This window comes from Mesoplodon bidens (assembly GCF_964165515.1).
Source record: "Mesoplodon bidens genome assembly, chromosome: 6".
Lineage (NCBI taxonomy): Eukaryota > Metazoa > Chordata > Mammalia > Artiodactyla > Ziphiidae > Mesoplodon > Mesoplodon bidens.
In genome coordinates, this window is record NC_138162.1 from 91778979 (window position 1) to 91797609 (window position 18631).

At 42.7% G+C, this 18631-nt stretch overlaps 1 long non-coding RNA gene across 2 annotated transcripts in view; it reads left to right on the plus strand.

Annotated features, from left to right (window-relative positions):
- LOC308619425 overlaps positions 1 to 18631 on the plus strand; it is a 930003-nt gene that overhangs the window by 198863 nt on the left and 712509 nt on the right. The gene's annotated exons all lie outside the window — the stretch shown is intronic.

Sequence of the window (18631 nt, forward strand, 5' to 3'; positions counted from 1 at the left end):
CCTCAGTCCTCCTTTTCCTGATGCTCAGTATAAATCCCCTCTTTCTTTCCTAGCCTCACAAAACAAAACAAAATGCTGGAAAATATCTCTAATGGAATCCTGATACAAACCCATGACACTGGCCCCGAAAGCACCTGCATCTCAGAACAACCCACAGCAGATACGTAACATGGGCCAGGTCCTGCCACCCCTTCCCCAGTGCCCAGAGTCACTGTCATCAGTCAGGAGTTCTGTTCCTAGGGGCTTGGGGTGGTCTGAGAAGTAGGCGCGTGTCCCTTAGATTCTGTCATTTCACAGCCAGTGATGGCTGCAGAGGATTAAACAAGGGCCAGGGAATTGTCATGTTACATTGGTCGTGGGAGTATAGACTGCCTGTGGTCCTTCCCCTTCCAGCTCCCAATAACGGAGAGACAATCTGAGATGCAGGCATAAGCCAGATGCCATGGCGGTCAAGTTGTCTGAAACACATCCCCGTTCAGGAGAACAAGGTACACACCACGGTGCACCTAACTAACCAGAACAGATGTCATAGGACGTTTAATAGTAACACAGAAGATCATCTTCCTGATCCTGGGCTACACTCCTTCCCCCTTTAAAAGAGGAAGCAGCCTTCATAGACATTCCACCCAAACCAACCCCACTCCACATCTGTTCCCTGTCCATGAAGGAGTGACATGAAATAGGAACAAACTCTTCCTCTCAAGGCAGCCTGAGGGTCCACCATGAGATACTGGACAAGATGAAGTAGGTCTGAAGTACTGCCATTCCACAAAGGGAAGAACAATTCAGAGCAACTCAGCAACCTGAGCCCTCTCTTGGCTGAAGTTACACGTAACGGTTGCCCATCCCCTGTTGAATCCAAGGCAACAGTTACCTGAACTGAGAAGTGAGCTCTGGGCTGGGAGGAGTGGACGAGGTGTGGGCTGCGGCAGTTAGAGTAACCCCCTGCCTAGCTCTCGGAGAGGACACTTCACTGCAGGTGTGGCCACACACAGCCGCATTGAATAGTTTTCTCACCAAGACCATCTCTCCCCACGGCCCCCTGAGATACAGTATGCTCCTGTTCAAATCCCTTTGAAAGATATGGTGAGGCAAGCTTCAGGTGCCTCAGGAACACAACACAGCTCTAGGCTTTCCTCATGACCCTCCCTGTGTCACCACCAGGACATCACACACATCCTTACACACACGTTTCAAAGTGGCTTGTCTCCCTTCTAGAAAGAATCAGACTGTCTGCTGCCATCCTTTCTCCATAGCCAGGGCAATTCCTCTTGATCCACCTCCCAACGACCCCTCCTCCCCAGGGCAGTCTCAGGTTTCTTCAGGCTCCCCAGTCTCCCCAGGTGAAATGTCCTTGTGCGTCCAGTGCTCTCTTCTCCCTCTACTTCAGTCCAACTATGTGCCCACAGTTAAGTGTAACGTGTGAACCTGAAGGATGTGAGGATGGCAGGGCCTCTGAGAACACACCCCCAGCCTATAGGCTTACCTCCTATTGAAGCCATCCTGCAGGCTTGGGCATGGACTACTGCTGCCTGGTAGCCTCAATGAGAAAAGTCAAGACCAGGAGCCAGAGAGCGACCTGCTTCAGCAAACGCTCGGGATCCAAGTCAACGAGGGACACGTTTGAAAGTAAACAGGAAAATGCGGGCTGAACCGTTCTGTGGTGGGGGAGGGGCAGAGGGCACGTGGGTCGGTGTGGCGTGCGCTGGGGGGACATTCCACGAGGGCTCTGGCAGGTAGGCAAAAACCGGAAGTTCCTTCCACCTCCCACAGTGGCAACACAATTGGCGTGTGCCTCTTTAGGCAGTTTATAAACTGTTGTTTTGATTCACGGCACCGAGGTTGAACATGACAGTCCCTTCCTTTCACGTCTTTATCCATCAACCTAGGTTTTTTTTTTTTTTTTTTTTTGTGGTACGCGGGCCTCTCACTGTTGTGGCCTCTTCCGTTGTGGAGCACAAGCTCCGGACACGCAGGCTCAGCGGCCATGGCTCACGGGCCCAGCCGCTCTGCGGCATGTGGGATCTTACCGGACCGGGGCACGAACCCGTGTCCCCTGCATTGGCAGGTGAACTGTCAACCACTGTGCCACCAGGGAAGCCCGATCCGGATACTTTAAGGTGAGATCTCCACTGGAGGCAAATTATATTAGCCCTTTTAAGTTCGAAAAGAGATCTCTACTTAATAGATTAACTTTAGGTTATTCAAAACCTTTTACTTTATTTGTGCATGAAAGGCATAATCAGGCCGCGCAGAACTGTGTGAGCATGGTAGTAAACATAGGCCTATTGCCTGTTACAGCATACAACTTGATTCATTTGCTTTTGCCTGTCTCAGTTGTCTTAAGGTTATAGCCACAAGTGCAAATTTAGTGGAAGCCTTGACAGATTTGACTCTAGAAAATGAAGTTTATTTGCAAACTCCACACCTTGTCCACAGTCTTCTTAACGCTGAATTGACAACATTTCTCTGCAAGTATCACTGGATTAACTTCCTGTGAAATCCTGCTTTCACCACCTAATCTTTAAACGTTACACCGTTCTCAATCCTGCTACACTACTACCTCTGTCTCACCAAGGTGAGGGCCATGACTGCAAGGTAACAGTGTCCCATGGGAATTCCCTGGTAGTCCATTGGTTAGGACTCTGAGCTTCCACTGCAGGGAGCATGGGTTGGATCTCTGGTCGAGGAACTAAGATCCCACGAGCCACATGGCGCGGCCCAAAACAAAAACAAAACAAACAAACAGAAAACAGTGTCCCATTTTGTGACACCGTGTCCTGAGTAAAGGTGTTACCAAGTCCAAGCTTGCTCTGCTTGTCGCACGACAGGCCATAAATCGGAGATGAGGTGTTGAGGCAAGGAATATGACTTTATTCGGAAAGCCAGCAGACCGAGAAGATGGCAGAGTAAAGTCTCAAAATAACCATCTTATCGGGGTTTGGGTGCCAGTTTCTTTTATAATACAGAGATGGGGAGATGAGGAGGTAAAGTAAGAAGGCCATAAGTTTTGCGAATAGCCCCTGGAATGGCCAGCCTCGGGGAGGAGATGTGTTAATTTCTTCTTAATTGTAGCCCTCCACAGGTGGAAGGAGTCCATATGTTTCCCTGAACAAAGGCACTTTGGTTTAACATTCAGACAGAGGGACAGGGTTCCCCGAGGCAGGCCATTATGTACAGGTACAGATAGTATCCTTTTAGTGAACCAAAGGTGAGGAAGGCAAAGGTTAAAGTAAAAGGAACAGATCCAATGTGTCGTTAGATTTGGCTCTTCCCTGTTACAATTCCCTACTGTCAATGTCCATTCCACAGTCTTGTGGAAAAAAGGGGGTGACGGCCCTTCTAATTGCTTCATCAGATGGATCTTTCCGGGAGTGTCCACCATTGGTGCCAGTGTTCCAAACGTTGGTTTTTTTTTTTTTTTTTTCTTCCTCTCTGGAAAGTGTCTCCTTTACACCTGTAGCCTTAAAAAAATATTCTCAGCCTAAAAGTTGAGAGTTATGATCTCTTTGATGGGAATTTTGAGGGCTTCAAGCCTGGGAGACAACATCTCAAGTTAAGGAATTTAGCACTTTTCTATGTACGGGAAGATGCCAGAGTCTGGGCTCACTGAAATCATTCATTTGATATGTACCTCAGCTATCCGGGGCCTGTGTCCTATATTCTCATATCCTGAATTTCGTCAGGGCTCACCGGCTCACATGGGGGGGCTGCAGTTGCTAATGACTGATGTGTCAGGAAATATTCCATTTCTCAGATCCTCTCCTCTTGGTCAGGATTTTGACCAATATTTGGGAGACATTTCAGGATCAAATTCTGTCCCATGGCGCTGGGAGGCTCATCCCAGGTCAGGGGAGAATTCTTGATATGCCACTCCAGGTGCTAGTTTTTGGATTAGGCCCTATTGATCATTAAAGATCTTCTGGATCCTCTATCTAATTATGATCCAGGAGACATTTTCCCTTGTTGCTTCCTCCTGTACCTAGAATCACACTATGACAATTATTTCATGTTATAAATGTGGTCTATTTCCTCAAGATGTTTAGCCATTGAAGTATTGTTGGAGGCCTGGTTACATACTGGGTACTGTAAGAGACACCAATCTTATAAAGTAGACAGGATATTAGTAATGCAGCTAGTAACGTTAACAAAGACACAGTACAGCAGGGAGACACAAAGAGCAAACAATCTGGAAACAAAGAACAATGATCAGTATAACTACTTGTAATCCAATTGCAATAGCGAGCGATCAGAGGTACCATAACTGATTTAGTGAGCCATCCGCTGTTTCAGTGTACCAGCAGTGCGTACTTAGACATGCATGGCTTAATCTTTGAGACAAGCATATGCTACTGGCAGGATCACCCAGGTAGAGAGAAAAAGATAAATGTTTCAATTCTGCTTACAAGGGTATAATTTAACAAATGACTGTAAATCATAATTAGTTTAAGGGGAGCGTTTTGCTTACACCTGGAAAACACAGATTTAAAACAGTCATTTTTCAGATAGAAACCATAAAAATTATAACCATAATTATAACCATAATTATAACCCTTTTACCCAGGCATGTGCAACTAACCGTTTTTGTTAACAGCTTTATGAAGCCATCAGGTTTCCCATTAGAATTCTTCAAGTTCTTACCCAGTTCACCTTTATGGTTTGAAAATCAGAAACTTGTATTTATCCAAAGGTCCTTTCTATAAATCTTCTTGAGGAGGAAACATTTTTGCAAAGGCATCAGAGTGAAACCATGACTGTGTACAATGGTGAAAGACTTAAGAAGGCACGTTTAAATCTGATTACAGTGCAATTGACAAAGTAACGTGGTTACTGCGGTGACATGCAACACTTCCAGATAATAAAGAGAATTGTGACTGGTAACATTTTACCAGGACATACCAAATTTTAGGAACTCCATATAATCTGTAGAATACCCGTGTCATTTGGCATACAATATAACCTAAGAAGATTTATTGCTTATTTGACAACACTTCCCATGTAATTCAACCTAATTAGTTAATATCTCTCTTTGGGGTGTTCCAGGGGCCCTTTGAAGCACCCCAAAGTTAGCTAGAGGTCAAAGGAACTTCATTATAATTTGATTTGGGAAGTTTTGTCAAAAAAATAAGAAAAGGGTTTAAAACAGTCAGATAGGATCACATGTCACTGTGAAACAAGTTATTCACTTAGCCAAAGTAACAATAAAAGATTTCAAAGGCAAGTACAGAACAGATCTCTTTAAAGGTAGAAAAACTTAAAATCTGGTATCAAAGGCAGTCCAAAATCTTAAGAAAGCTTGTCTTCTTAACAGAGAGAAAAGCGAAATTCAAGTTGTGCACCAGCTTACTTTTAAAATTTATTTACTCAGTTAAACTTATTTTAAACTTAGTCCTGACCACGTACAGAACTCTTTTTTTCAGGGTCCACTTTCCATAAACCTTCTGTCACTTACTTAGCACAATTCTGACTTTCAAGTGGTCAAATATCTGGAGAGATTCATTTTAGATAGACCTTCCTAAAAGATAAGTATTTTAAAAAGTTCACCTAAAGCTCTTATCTCATTTGCATTTTCTTTCCTTAAAAGTTTCTTCACATCAAGTTATTTCCTTGCTGATAAATTTGCAACAGATATAACAAGATTTTATTTAGCTTATATTAAACCTAGGCACAATAAAAGTATTCTACTTAATGTTGATGACTCTAACAGCATGTCTATATTAATTAGATCAACAAACGAATGTTAATACCAGGTCTTAATGAATACTGAATATTTCCCAGTTCACATGAACCTGAAGATCATTTAGCTCAGTTTCTCTTGTATTTAGAATAGTTTGGTGTGTAAGTGCTTACTTTTCTTTAAGCCAATTAAATAGAGCTCATCCACAAATCAACCTCAGCAATGTTATGCAAAGACAAAGACACATACAAGGACACAAACATACAGAGACGTCATGGTTGTCATTTCAGAATTTCAGCACTGAGTCAGGTACAGCCATGTGAAGCCCATCAGTTTACAAAAAGAGGTTGGATTCAAATTAGGTTTCTGGCAGATGGAACAAATCAAACTCACTTGTCTAGATGGCTGAATTTTTACAGAAAAGACACGTAGGTTTTTTATTTATCCTTGATAAGTCAATTTCTAAATTACTTTACCCTCTTTCAAAAAGGTGCATTTTAAAAAGATGGCAGAGATGAGAGTTCCTGAGAAGACCAGAAAGGACATTTGCATCTCAAAGATACAGGCAAGTTTTTCCTAAGATGACTTTGTTTCCCCTTTGTTTAATATTTACAAGCCTCTTAAGATAAACAGGGAGGTTTTGGGCAGTGGTATCTATTGGAGAGTCAATCAACTCGTTCTCCACTGTCAAAGTTCCCTGGGGCTCCTGTGGGGAAATTAGAATCGGACGCCTCAAGTCCAAGGGAGTACCCTGGCCTCTTATAGGATGTCCGCACAAGGGAACTTTGTCCTGCTGTGGATGTGGCTCCCAGTCCAAATTGGGTGGCTTGTGGAGTCCTTGATGGTGATAGTAAATCAGGCTCCTGTACTCTGGGGGTTAACACAGAAACTTCTATTTGATCCCCGTGGGTAGGGGAAACAGGAGGTGGTGAATATGATGGCGGCATGGGGGGAGGGTGGGCAGGTGGAACAACTGCCGGTGCAGCTTGCTGTTTTGCAAAACACTTCTAACTGTGAGTTCCTAAAAAAATTGAGTGAACCATTTAGGGGCTACCGCCCTTCTGATCCTATATTTTGGGTCCACACCCTATTACAATAGTATACATGTCTTTCTTAGTCATAGGCTCAGGGCTATGTTACACCCATTTATCTACTATAGGCCCCAAAGGGCTCTCCTTCAGGGTTGATGGAGTACTTCCCATTTTGTACACCAAAACGCAAAAGATGCAAACAAATTCTGGCATCAGTGCACACAAAACCAAGACCAAAACCAACGAACCAGTTCCCAAATCGGTTCTGAGGGGGTGTAGTGGTGTAGAGAGCAGCCGTCTGGTGCAGAAGCCCACAGGCAGCTAGGAGGAGCTGTGTTAGTCCAAAGGCTCCGGGACACATAGTCCATTCTCAGTCCAGATGGAGCAGCCAGGGGGAACCAGTGGGTGGGCTTGACTAATTGAGCTTTGTGCCTGCTATAATGCTTATTGTTTAGCTCTTCGCCAGTAAACTATGGAGGGTTTGTACGTGGCTGCATAAATGGGTCTAAGAATGATGGACAAGTGTGGTATTCGTTGCCTCCAAAGTGTGGAGAGACCTAACTAAGATGTGTTGGGCTTGCTATAGTGTGTTGGGGGGCTGAATAGTTAACAGCTGAGGTTTAGCTGCAAAAGGAATTTCCTGGCTTTTAGAGGATCAGTTAATGCCCAGAAATTTAATAGTTGTGGACAGCCCTTGAATTTTATGTGGGGCAATAAATAGCCCACCTGTATGTTATAGATGGGTCACCAACCACGTTAGGGCCTTGTGCACCAGTCTCCTGAGGGGCTGTGGATTAGAACATCAGTATAGTGCCAGATGGTGCAAGGGGACACCAGGTCTTGCCAGCAAAGACTGTGGGCAATAGCTGGGCTGTTAATATAGCCAGTAGGCAGACAGGTTAAAACATACTGGGTGCCTTCTGAAGTAAAAGTAGACTGCAGCTGGGACTCCTTAATAACTGGTACTGAATAGAACATAATAGCTAGATTGTCACAGCAAAGTAATTCCCTGGAGCCCTTTGGATATCCTTAATGAACTGGACAATGTTGGAAATGGGAGCCTTAATAGTGGGGATCAGCATTTATATTTCAGTAGTTGATTATAAGTCACCACTCATTAATAGCAGGCTTTAATAGCAGCCAAATGGGGAAACTGAAAAGGAGAAATGGTGTGTTTAATGACTTCTTCTTTTCATAAATTCTGAATTATGGGCTGCAATCCCACAGCCCCCTGTCATACATGTTATTGGGGGATATTTACTGTCTTAGGTGGCAGTCTTATGGGCTCCCAGTTTCAGCTTCCACCAGGAAGGCCAGGAATTTGGGTTTGTTCCAAATGGCGTTACAGTACATCAAGGCATCCATAGCTGTAACGGGAAAGGGTAGGGCCAAAGGGTCTACCACCACTAAAAGATTTTTAATAAAGATTGTTTCAATAGTGACATTCAATGGAAGTTGAATGCTTTCTACTCCCCTGACTACTATGCCTTGTAATCTAAAGTGTGGCCCTTGCTTATAATTGGAGGGGTTCCCAGGAGGCAGTGTAATTTGAGCTCCCGTTGTCAATGAGAGCCATAAGAAGATTTGTTTATGTGTGTCCCAAGGAAAATTAGAGAAGTATATGGGCAAGTGTCCCAGAGGAGGGCCACGCTCCAGGGATCTGCCAGGTCCCTAAGGCAGAGGCGTTGGCAGAGGTCAGGGTACAGGATTCGGAGAGGTGATGGCTACCCATCACTCCAGTCTCCGGAAGAGTCTGCAGCGCCTGAGCAAAAATTTCTAACTTGTGCTTGGGCGGTCTCAAGTTGACATCATTAGGGACCCCCGATCTCCAGAGCTGCCAATACAGGGAGGTCTGTTAGTCATCTCATGAAGGATGGAGCTGTGTGATGGCACCACCCCTTGGTGGAGATCAGTAAGGGTGCCAGAAGTCCCTATATCCCTTAAGAGTCCTCTGCTGGGTTCCTGGCCAATGGGGCAGCGGGGCCCATGTGCCTTTACTGGCAAGTGAGATTTGGGGCTTTTGAAAACTTACCTTTTTCGTATCCAGCTACAACATGGATGCAGTCTCACGCCTGTTGTACTGTATCTGACGTTTCTTTGAATTGTAACAGCATAGCTTTATAATTAGGGGGAACACCCTTCTCCCCCTTCCCTTGGACAATTTTTTTCTAGAAAAATTTGCATTTCAATCATGGTATAGTTACATGTCTCTGTTTCTTGTTCATGCTGGTCATCCGATGTTTCGGTGCAATGGATGGTGACAGGGAACACCTGGAATGGAGTTTCCTCTTCCTGACTCATACGCTGCCACTTCCTGTTTAGGGTGTCCCAGTCAGCCTGGGTGGGGTCAAGGGATGATTTGCAACAGCAGCAAGAAATGCAGCAACATAGGAGGCACTTACCTCAGCGGCATTTGCCCGTTCAGGGTACCGTGATGCCCCTGGTACAGCTGCCTCTATCATCGGTTAGGGCTGTGTGGGGAACTCTTGGATGTATGTTTAGGGCATAGGATGGTTTGGGGTAATAGTAAAGCTGTGTAGAGACTGTGTATGTGTGATCTGGGGAGAGATGAGGGGCATGAGTGCCTTTGTGAGTGTACGGTTAGTGTAGCATGGTGTGGCTGGGTGGTGAGCTGCTTCTGGGTGTTTTGAGGCTATGTGTGCAGGCATTTGAGAAGAGGTAGGGGTATGCATTTTAACGCTTTGTGTGTTGGATCTGTGTCTATTCAGAGTGCAGGGGTTATACACATGCTCATCCTGTAGGGTAAGAGTCCAGGGAGTGTATTTTTGATGTGGAGGAATTTGCAGAGATTGGGGTTGTCAGTGTAAATTGGGGCTGCCAGCTGTGTGTGTATAATCAGGGGATATGACAGAGGCTGTTTATAGTATCTCAAGAGGGAGATGGGTGTATGTTTGTATTGGGGGTGTGAGGTCATGATGTGTTCTGGGGGGAGTATTTAGGAGAAGGTTGGAAACATTGTGTCTCTCTGATGGTATTTTGTGTTTGTCTCAGCTTCTGAGGCATTGTACATACGTGGATGTTGACAGCTGTGTGCGGACTGTATGTGTTCTATTTGGATTTTGGGGGTTGTGTCTTATATTAAGAAGTATGTGAGTTTGGTTTGAATATATTTGGCTATTGTTGAAGGGTTTTTGTGTTTGCATTGAGGGGTTATATGGGGTTGGGTGGATTTTTGTGGGGTATGAGGATTTAGGTGTTTGATTGTCAGGGGCCGTTGGGGGTGTGTTTTTGTATTCAAGACTGTGGCTGTGATTTTATTGGGGTTTGTAGTGCATGTATATTGGAGCAGGAGGGTTCTGGGCACACAGTCAGGCATCTGCTTATAAGTAGGGAGTTTGTGTGTTTGAGGATGTTTGGAGCTCTGTGGGGCTCTGTGATGGTGGCACAGGTGACTGTGGGCAGGTGGAGTGTGTGTTGGGCTGGAAGGGAAACTCGAGGGCCTGTTGGGGACTGTGAGGCACCCATGTGAACTCCCACGTGGACTGACCTTTGTTCCTTCTGATCTTCTATGGCTTGTACGCATCCTGATCTTCTGTGGCATCTACTCCCCTGGAATGGTGAGTGAAACTCTGCTCATTCTTAGCCAGATGAGCCAGGAAATGTCACTTCCTCTGGCAGCTGGATGTGCCTCTTGCAAGTGAGTGGTCCTGGGTCCAGGGTGCAGGACTGGTGGACAGATGCAGAGTGAAGCTGATTCCCCCATGAGCCCTCTCCTCAGTGAGGTGGCCAGGAGGTCAGGGCTGTATCTCCAGAAGGTCAGACATGGCCAGTCCTCTCTAGAATGTGCTGGAGAGGCCAACTTGTTGAACGCACCCTGCCAGGAGATAAACAGACCCCGAGGACAATTCCTAAGGGAGAAGTCTATACCTACCCATCTTCCACTTTCTCCTTTGGATGGCCTCTACCAAAAGATAAAAGCTAACCCCCCTCACACGGCCCTTGTTGGCCTGGTCTTACTGACTGGCCAGTCTCTCCCCACATCCTGGCTCACTATGGGCCCTCTGGTGATACCAGCAAGAGGCCCCCCTGCATGTCAGTTCTCACCTCCTTCTCTTGGCCCATGCTGCCCTTGCTGTTTGTCCTGCTCTTCCTCCCCCAAGGCTGTGAGTCACCCTGTCCAGGTGGGAAGGAGCCACTGAAAATGCACATTTGAGTAATTACTGCATCACCTGAGTCTCTAGCATGTACCAGGCACTATGACGCTTGCCAAATCCATAAAAACCCCACAAAGCGGATATGCTATTAGTTGAACTTTGCAGGTGATGAAGCTGAGGTTCAGAGGTGAGCAACCATGACCAAGTACCCTGTATGTACCAGAATATCAATCAGACTGGTCAACGTATCCAATAAAACCAAACATTCGTCTGATCAGTACGCCTAGATGCAAGGCTGTAAAGGCGCAAAATATGTCCCAGCACGAGAAAGAGCAGTGCCAAGTACCCCAGCAAAGAAGCAGTGTTCATATCTTGCTTTCTTAATCGAAATAACTGCAAATCAACCCACAATTTCCTACTCTGTTAATAGGAGAAAAATACCAATGTGCGTTGTCCTGTAAAACTACCTTCAAAGAATGATCCCGAGTGCTTTAGTAATGACCCCAAATCATCATCATGAAGTTGGGATACTTCTTAAAACACTGCAAGTCTTACACACTGGCATATAGAATCTGTAAAGTCAGTTCTTCGGGTAATGATGGTAGATAGAAATGGCCAAGAAGGACAGAAGACAGAAAATAGAGCAGAAACTATTTGTCCAGAGGTGACAATGGGTCATAGCCAAGGTTCAAGCATTACGAGGGAGGTGGTGAAAATAGTAATGGGCATAGAGTGTAATAAGTCAAGGATATCTAATGTAGTTTCTAATGAATGTTTGTGAAAGACATATAACTAAAAAGATAATAGGCTGGGAGGTGAAATAATACAAAACATTTGATATATTTTTTACAAGGATAAAAGAAGATAGAAATGAACATTAAAGAAGTAGGTCTTTAGAAATAGAAATAGAATATAGAAAAACTATAAGATGGTTAATAACCTCACAATATGATGAGGCAACTTAGATTTATTTTGTTTAAATAAATTGGTAGACTATATTTACAGTAGTTTTGAGTTTAAAGAGAATTTTTGAGCAGAGTATTGAGTTCCCATACACCCCCTCACATCTATTCCCCAAACCACACTTTCCCCAAACCACACTATTATTAACGTCTTGCATTAGTGTGGGGCATTTTTTTACAATTGATGAGCCAATGTTCATACATTATTATTAACTAATATCCATAGTTTACATTACAGTTTACTCTGTTGTATATCCTATGGATTTTGACGAATGTATGACAAGCATTGACCATTACAGTATCATACAGAATAGGTTAAGTGCCCTCCGTTTTCCAGGATGTCATGTAGCTGAAATCATACAACATGTATCCATTTCAGTTTGGCATCTTTCATTTAGCAATATGCGTTTAGGGTTCCTCCATGTCTCTTCCATTTAGTACTCTTATAGCTCAAGCTGCAATAACGTAATACTATAGGCTTAGTGACTTTAACAACTCACAGTTCTAGAGGCTTGGAAGTCTAAGATCACGGTGCTGGCCAATTCAGTGCCTGGTGAGGGCTCTCTCGCTGGCTTGCAGACAACTGTCTTTTCACTGTGTCCTCACATGTTGGAGAGAGACAGAAAAAATTCTCTGGTTTCTTCTTATAGGGGCACTAATAGAGCCTAATCCTCATGATATCATTTAATCTAATTACCTGCCAAAGGCCCCATCTCCAAATACCATCACTTTCTTAGAGCTTGAATATATGAATTTTGGGGGAACAGAATTCAGTTGACAGTCTCATTCTTCTAACAGTATAAAATATGACTAATAAAGAAAGCTCATCATTAAATTATCTCTTTTCTAGCAATACATAGATATTTACATGCTGTTTTAAACCATTTATATTTTTTATTTTTACATCTTTATTGGAATATAATTGCTTTACAATGGTGTGTTAGTTTCTGATTTATAACAAAGCGAATCAGTCATACATATACATATGTTCCCATATCTCTTCCCTCTTGCATCTCCCTCCCTCCCACCCTCCCTATCCCACCCCTCTAGGTGGTCACAAAGCACCGAGCTGATCTCTCTGTGCCATGTGGCTGCTTCCCACTAGCTATCTATTTTACGTTTGGTACTGTATATATGTCCATGCCACTTTCTCGCTTTGTCACAGCTTCCCCTTCCCCTTCCCCATATCCTCAAGTCCATTCTCGAGTAGGTCTGTGTCTTTATTCCTGTCTTACCCCTAGGTTCTTCATGACATTTTTTTTACATATTAATTGGAGTATAATTGCTTTACAATGGTGTGTTAGTTTCTGTTTTATAACAAAGTGAATCAGTTATACATATACGTATGCTCCCATATCTCTTCCCTCTTGCGTCTCCCTCCCTCCCACCCTCCCTATCCTACCCCTCCAGGTGGTCACAAAGCACCGAGCTAATCTCCCTGTGCTATGCGGCTGCTTCCCACTAGCTAGAGACCTTATATTTGGTAGTGTATCACAGCTTACCCTTCCCCCTCCCCATATCCTCAAGTCCATTCTCTAGTAGGTCTGTGTCTTTTTTTTTTTTTTTTTTTTTTTTTTTTTTTTTTTTTTGCGGTACGCGGGCCTCTCACTGTTGTGGCCTCTCCCGTTTTGGAGCACAGGCTCTGGACGCGCAGGCTCAGCCGCCATGGCTCACGGGCCCAGCTGTTCCGCGGCATGTGGGATCTTCCTAGACCGGGGCACGAACCCGTGTCCCCTGCATCGGCAGGCAGACTCTCAACCACTGTGCCACCAGGGAAGCCCCAGGTCTGTGTCTTTATTCCTGTCTTACCCCTAGGTGCTTCATCACATTTTTTTCCTTAAATTCCATATATATGTGTTAGCATACGGTATTTGTCTTTCTCTTTCTGACTTACTTCACTCTGTATGACAGACTCTAGGTCTATCCACCTCACTACAAATAACTCAATTTCATTTCTTTTTATGGCTGAGTAATATTCCATTGTATATATGTGCCACATCTTCTTTATCCATTCATCTGATGATGGACACTTAGGTTGTTTCCATCTCCGGGCTATTGTAAATAGAGCTGCAATGAACATTTTGGTACATCACTCTTTTTGAATTATGGTTTCCTCAGGGTATATGCCCAGTAGTGGGATTGCTGGATCACATGGCAGTTCTATTTGTAGTTTTTTAAGGAACCTCCATATTGTTCTCCATAGTGGCTGTACCAATTCACATTCCCACCAGCAGTGCAAGAGTGTTCCCTTTTCTCCACACCCTCTCCAGCATTTATTGTTTCTAGATTTCTTGATGATGGCCATTCTGACTGGTGTGAGATGATATCTCATTGTAGTTTTGAGTTGCATTTCTCTAATGATTAATGATGTTGAGCATTCTTTCATGTGTTTGTTGGCAGTCTGTATATCTTCTTTGGAGAAATGTCTATTTAGGTCTTCTGCCCATTTTTGGATTGGGTTGTTTGTTTTTTTGTTATTGAGCTGCATGAGCTGCTTATAAATTTTGGAGATTAATCCTTTGTCCGTTGCTTCATTGGCAAATATTTGCTCCCATTCAGTGGGTTGTCTTTTGGTCTTCTTTATGGTTTCCTTTGCTGTGCAAAAGCTTTGAGGTTAAATTAGGTCCCATTTGTTTATTTTTGTTTTTATTTCCATTTCTCTAGGAGGTGGGTCCAAAAGGATCTTGCTGTGATTTATGTCATGGAGTGTTCTGCCTATGTTTTCCTCTAAGAGTTTGACAGTTTCTTGCCTTACATTTAGATCTTTAATCCATTTTGAGCTTATTATTGTGTATGGTGTTAGGGAGTGATCTAATCTCATACTTTTACATGTCCCTGTCCAGTTTTCCCAGCACCACTTATTGAAGAGGCTGTCCTTTCTCCACTGTACATTCCTGCCTCCTTTATCAAAGATAAGGTGACCATATGTGCGTGGGTTTATCTCTGGGCTTTCTATCCTGTTCCATTGATCTATCTTTCTGTTTTTGTGCCAGTACCATACTGTCTTGATTACTGTAGCTTTGTAGTATAGTCTGAAGTCAGGGAGCCTGATTCCTCCAGCTTCATTTTACGTTCTCAAGATTGCTTTGGCTATTCGGGGTCTTTTGTGTTTCCATACAAATTGTGATATTTTTTGTTCTAGTTCTGTGAAAAATGCCAGTGGTAGTTTGATAGGGATTGCATCGAATCTCTAGATTGCTTTGGGTAGTAGAGTCATTTTCACAATGTTGATTCTTCCCATCCAAGAACATGGTATATCTCTCCATCTATTTGTATCATCTTTAATTTCTTTCATCAGTCTTATAATTTTCTGCATACAGGTCTTTTGTCTCCTTAGGTAAGTTTATTCCTAGAAATTTTATTCTTTTTGTTGCAGTGGTAAATGGGAGTGTTTTCTTGATTTCACTTTCAGATTTTTCATCATTAGTGTATAGGAATGCCAGAGATTTCTGTGCATTAATTTTGTATACTGCTACTTTACCAAATTCATTGATTAACTCTAGTAGTTTTCTGGTAGCATCTTTAGGATTCTCTATGTATAGTATCATGTCATCTGCAAACAGTGACAGCTTTACTTCTTCTTTTCTGATTTGGATTCCTTTTATTCCCTTTTCTTCTCTGATTACTGTGGCTAAAACTTTCAAAACTATGTTGAATAAGATTGGTGAGAGTGGGCAACCTTGTTTTGTTCCTGATCTTATTGGAAATGGTTTCAGTTTTTCACCATTGAGGACAATGTTGGCTGTGGGTTTGTCATATATGGCCTTTATTATGTTGAGGAAAGATCCCTCTATGCCTACTTTCTGCAGGGTTTTTATCATAAATGGGTGTTGAATTTTGCCAAAAGCTTTCTCTGCATCTATTGAGATGATCATATGGTTTTTCTCCTTCCATTTGTTAATATGGTGTATCACGTTGATTGATTTGCATATACTGAAGAATGCTTGCATTCCTGGAATAAACCCCACTTGATCATGGTGTATGATCCTTTTAATGTGCTGTTGGATTCTGTTTGCTAGTATTTTGTTGAGGATTTTTGCATCTATGTTCATCAGTGTTATTGGCCTGTAGTTTTCTTTCTTTGTGACATCCTTGCCTGGTTTTGGTATCAGGGTGATGGTGGCCTCATAGAATGAGTTTGGGAGTGTTCCTCCCTCTGCTATATTTTGGAAGAGTTTGAGAAGGATAGGTGTTAGCTCTTCTCTAAATGCTTGATAGAATTCGCCTGTGAAGCCATCTGGTCCTGGGCTTTTGTTTGTTGGAAGATTTTTTATCACAGTTTCAATTTCAGTGCTTGTGATGGGTCTGTTCATATTTTCTATTTCTTCCTGATTCAGTCTTGGCAGGTTGTGCATTTCTAAGAATTTGTCCATTTCTTACAGGTTGTCCATTTTATTGGCATAGAGTTGCTTGTAGTAATCTCTCCTGATCTTTTGTATTTCTGCAGTGTCAGTGGTTACTTTTCCTTTTTCATTTCTTATTCTATTGATTTGAGTCTTCTCCCTTTTTTTCTTGATGAGTCTGGCTAATGATTTATCAATTTTGTTTATCTTCTCAAAGAACCAGCTTTTAGTTTTATTGATCTTTGCTATCGTTTCCTTCATTTCTTTTTCATTTATTTCTGATCTGATTTTTATGATTTCTTTCCTTCTGCTAACTTTGGGTTTTTTTTTTGTTGTTGTTGCTCTTCTTTCTCTAATTGCTTTAGGTGCAACTTTAGGTTGTTTATTCGACATGTTTCCTATTTCTTAAGGTAGGATTGTATTGCTATACACTTCCCTCTTAGAACTGCTTTTGCTGCCTCTCCTAGGTTTTGGGTTGTGGTGTCTCCATTGTCATTTGTTTCTAGGTATTTTTTGATTTCCTCTTTGATTTCTTCAGTGATCACTTCATTATTAAGTAGTGTATTGTTTAGCCTCCATGTGTTTGTATTTTTTACAGCTCTTTTCCTGTAATTGATATCTAGTCTCATAGCATTGTGGTCAGAAAAGACACTTGATACAATTTCAATTTTCTTAAATTTACCAAGGCTTGATTTGTGACCCAAGATATGATCTATCCTGGAGAATGTTCCATGAGCACTTGAGAAAAATGTGTATTCTGTTGTTTTTGGATGGAATGTCCTATAAATATCAATTAAGTCCATCTTGTTTAATGTATCATTTAAAGCTTGTGTTTCCTTATTTATTTTCATTTTGGATGATCTGTCCATTGGTGAAAGTGGGGTGTTAAAGTTCCCCACTATGAATGTGCTACTGTAGATTTCCCCTTTTATCGCTGTTAGTATTTGCCTTATGTATTGAGGTGCTCCTATGTTGGGTGCCTAAATATTTACAATTGTTATATCTTCTTCTTGGATCGATCCCTTGATCATTAGGTAGTGTCCTTCTTTGTGTCTTCTAATAGTCTTTATTTTAAAGTCTATTTTGACTGATATGAGAACTGCTACTCCAGTTTTCTTTTGGTTTCCATTTGCATGGAATATCTTTGTCCATCCCCTTACTTTCAGTCTGTATGTGTCTCTAGGTCTGAAGTGGGTCTCTTGTAGACATCATATATATGGGTCTTGTTTTTGTATCCATTCAGCCAATCTGTGTCTTTTGGTGGGAGCATTTAGTCCATTTACATTTAAGGTAATTATCGATATGTGTGTTCCTATTCCCATTTTCTTAATTGTTTTGGGTTCATTATTGTAGTTCTTTTCCTTCTCTTGTGTTTCTTGCCTAGAGAAATTCCTTTAGCATTTGTTGTAAAGCTGGTTTGGTGGTGCTGAACCCTCTCAGCTTTTGCTTGTCTGTAAAGGTTTTAATTTCTCCATCAAATCTGAATGAGCTCCTTGCTGGGTAGAGTAATCTTGGTTGTAGGTTTTTCTCCTTCATCATTTTAAATATGTCCTGCCAGTCCCCTCTTGCTTGCAGAGTTTCTGCTGAAAGATCAGCTGTTAACGTTATGGGGATTCCCTTGTGTGTTATTTGTTGTTTTTCCCTTGCTGCTTTTAATATGTTTTCTTTGTATTTAATTTTTGACAGTTTGATTAATATGTGTCTTGATGTGTTTCTCCTTGGATTTTTCCTGTATGGGACGCTCTGTGTTTCCTTGACTTGATTAACTATTTCCTTTCCCATATTAGGGAAGTTTTCAACTATAATCTCTTCAAATATTTTCTCAGTCCCTTTCTTTTTCTCTTCTTCTTCTGGAACCCCTATAATTCGAATCTTGGTGCATTTAATGTTGTCCCAGGGGTCTCTGAGACTGTCCTCAGTTCTTTTCATTCTTTTTTCTTTATTCTGCTCTGCAGTAGTTATTTCCACTATTTTATCTTCCAGGTCACTTATCCGTTCTTCTGCCTCAGTTATTCTGCTACTGATCCAATCTAGAGTATTTTTAATTTCACTTATTGTGTTGTTCAAAAAGAGGAAAAGAGGAGAAAATCATAAATCTTGCTCTCAAAGTCCACCTCCTCAAGTTGGGATGATTCCTTGTCTATTCATGTATTCCACAGATGCAGGGTACAAGTTGATTGTGGAGCTTTAATCCACTGCTTCTGAGGCTGCTGGGAGGGATTTTCCTTTCTCTTCTTTGTTCACACAGCTCCCGGGGCTCAGCTTTGGATTTGGCCCCGCCTCTGCATGTAGGTCGCTGGAGGGCATCTGTTCTTCGCTCAGACAGGACGGGGTTAAAGGAATAGCTGCTTCGGGGACTCTGACTCACTCAGGCCTGGGGGAGGGAGGGGTACGGAGTGCGGGGCGAGCCTGTGGTGGCAGAGGCCGGCGTGATGTTGCGCCAGCCCGAGGTGTGCCGTGCACTCTCCCAGGGAAGCCGTCCCTGGATCCCGGGACCCCGGCA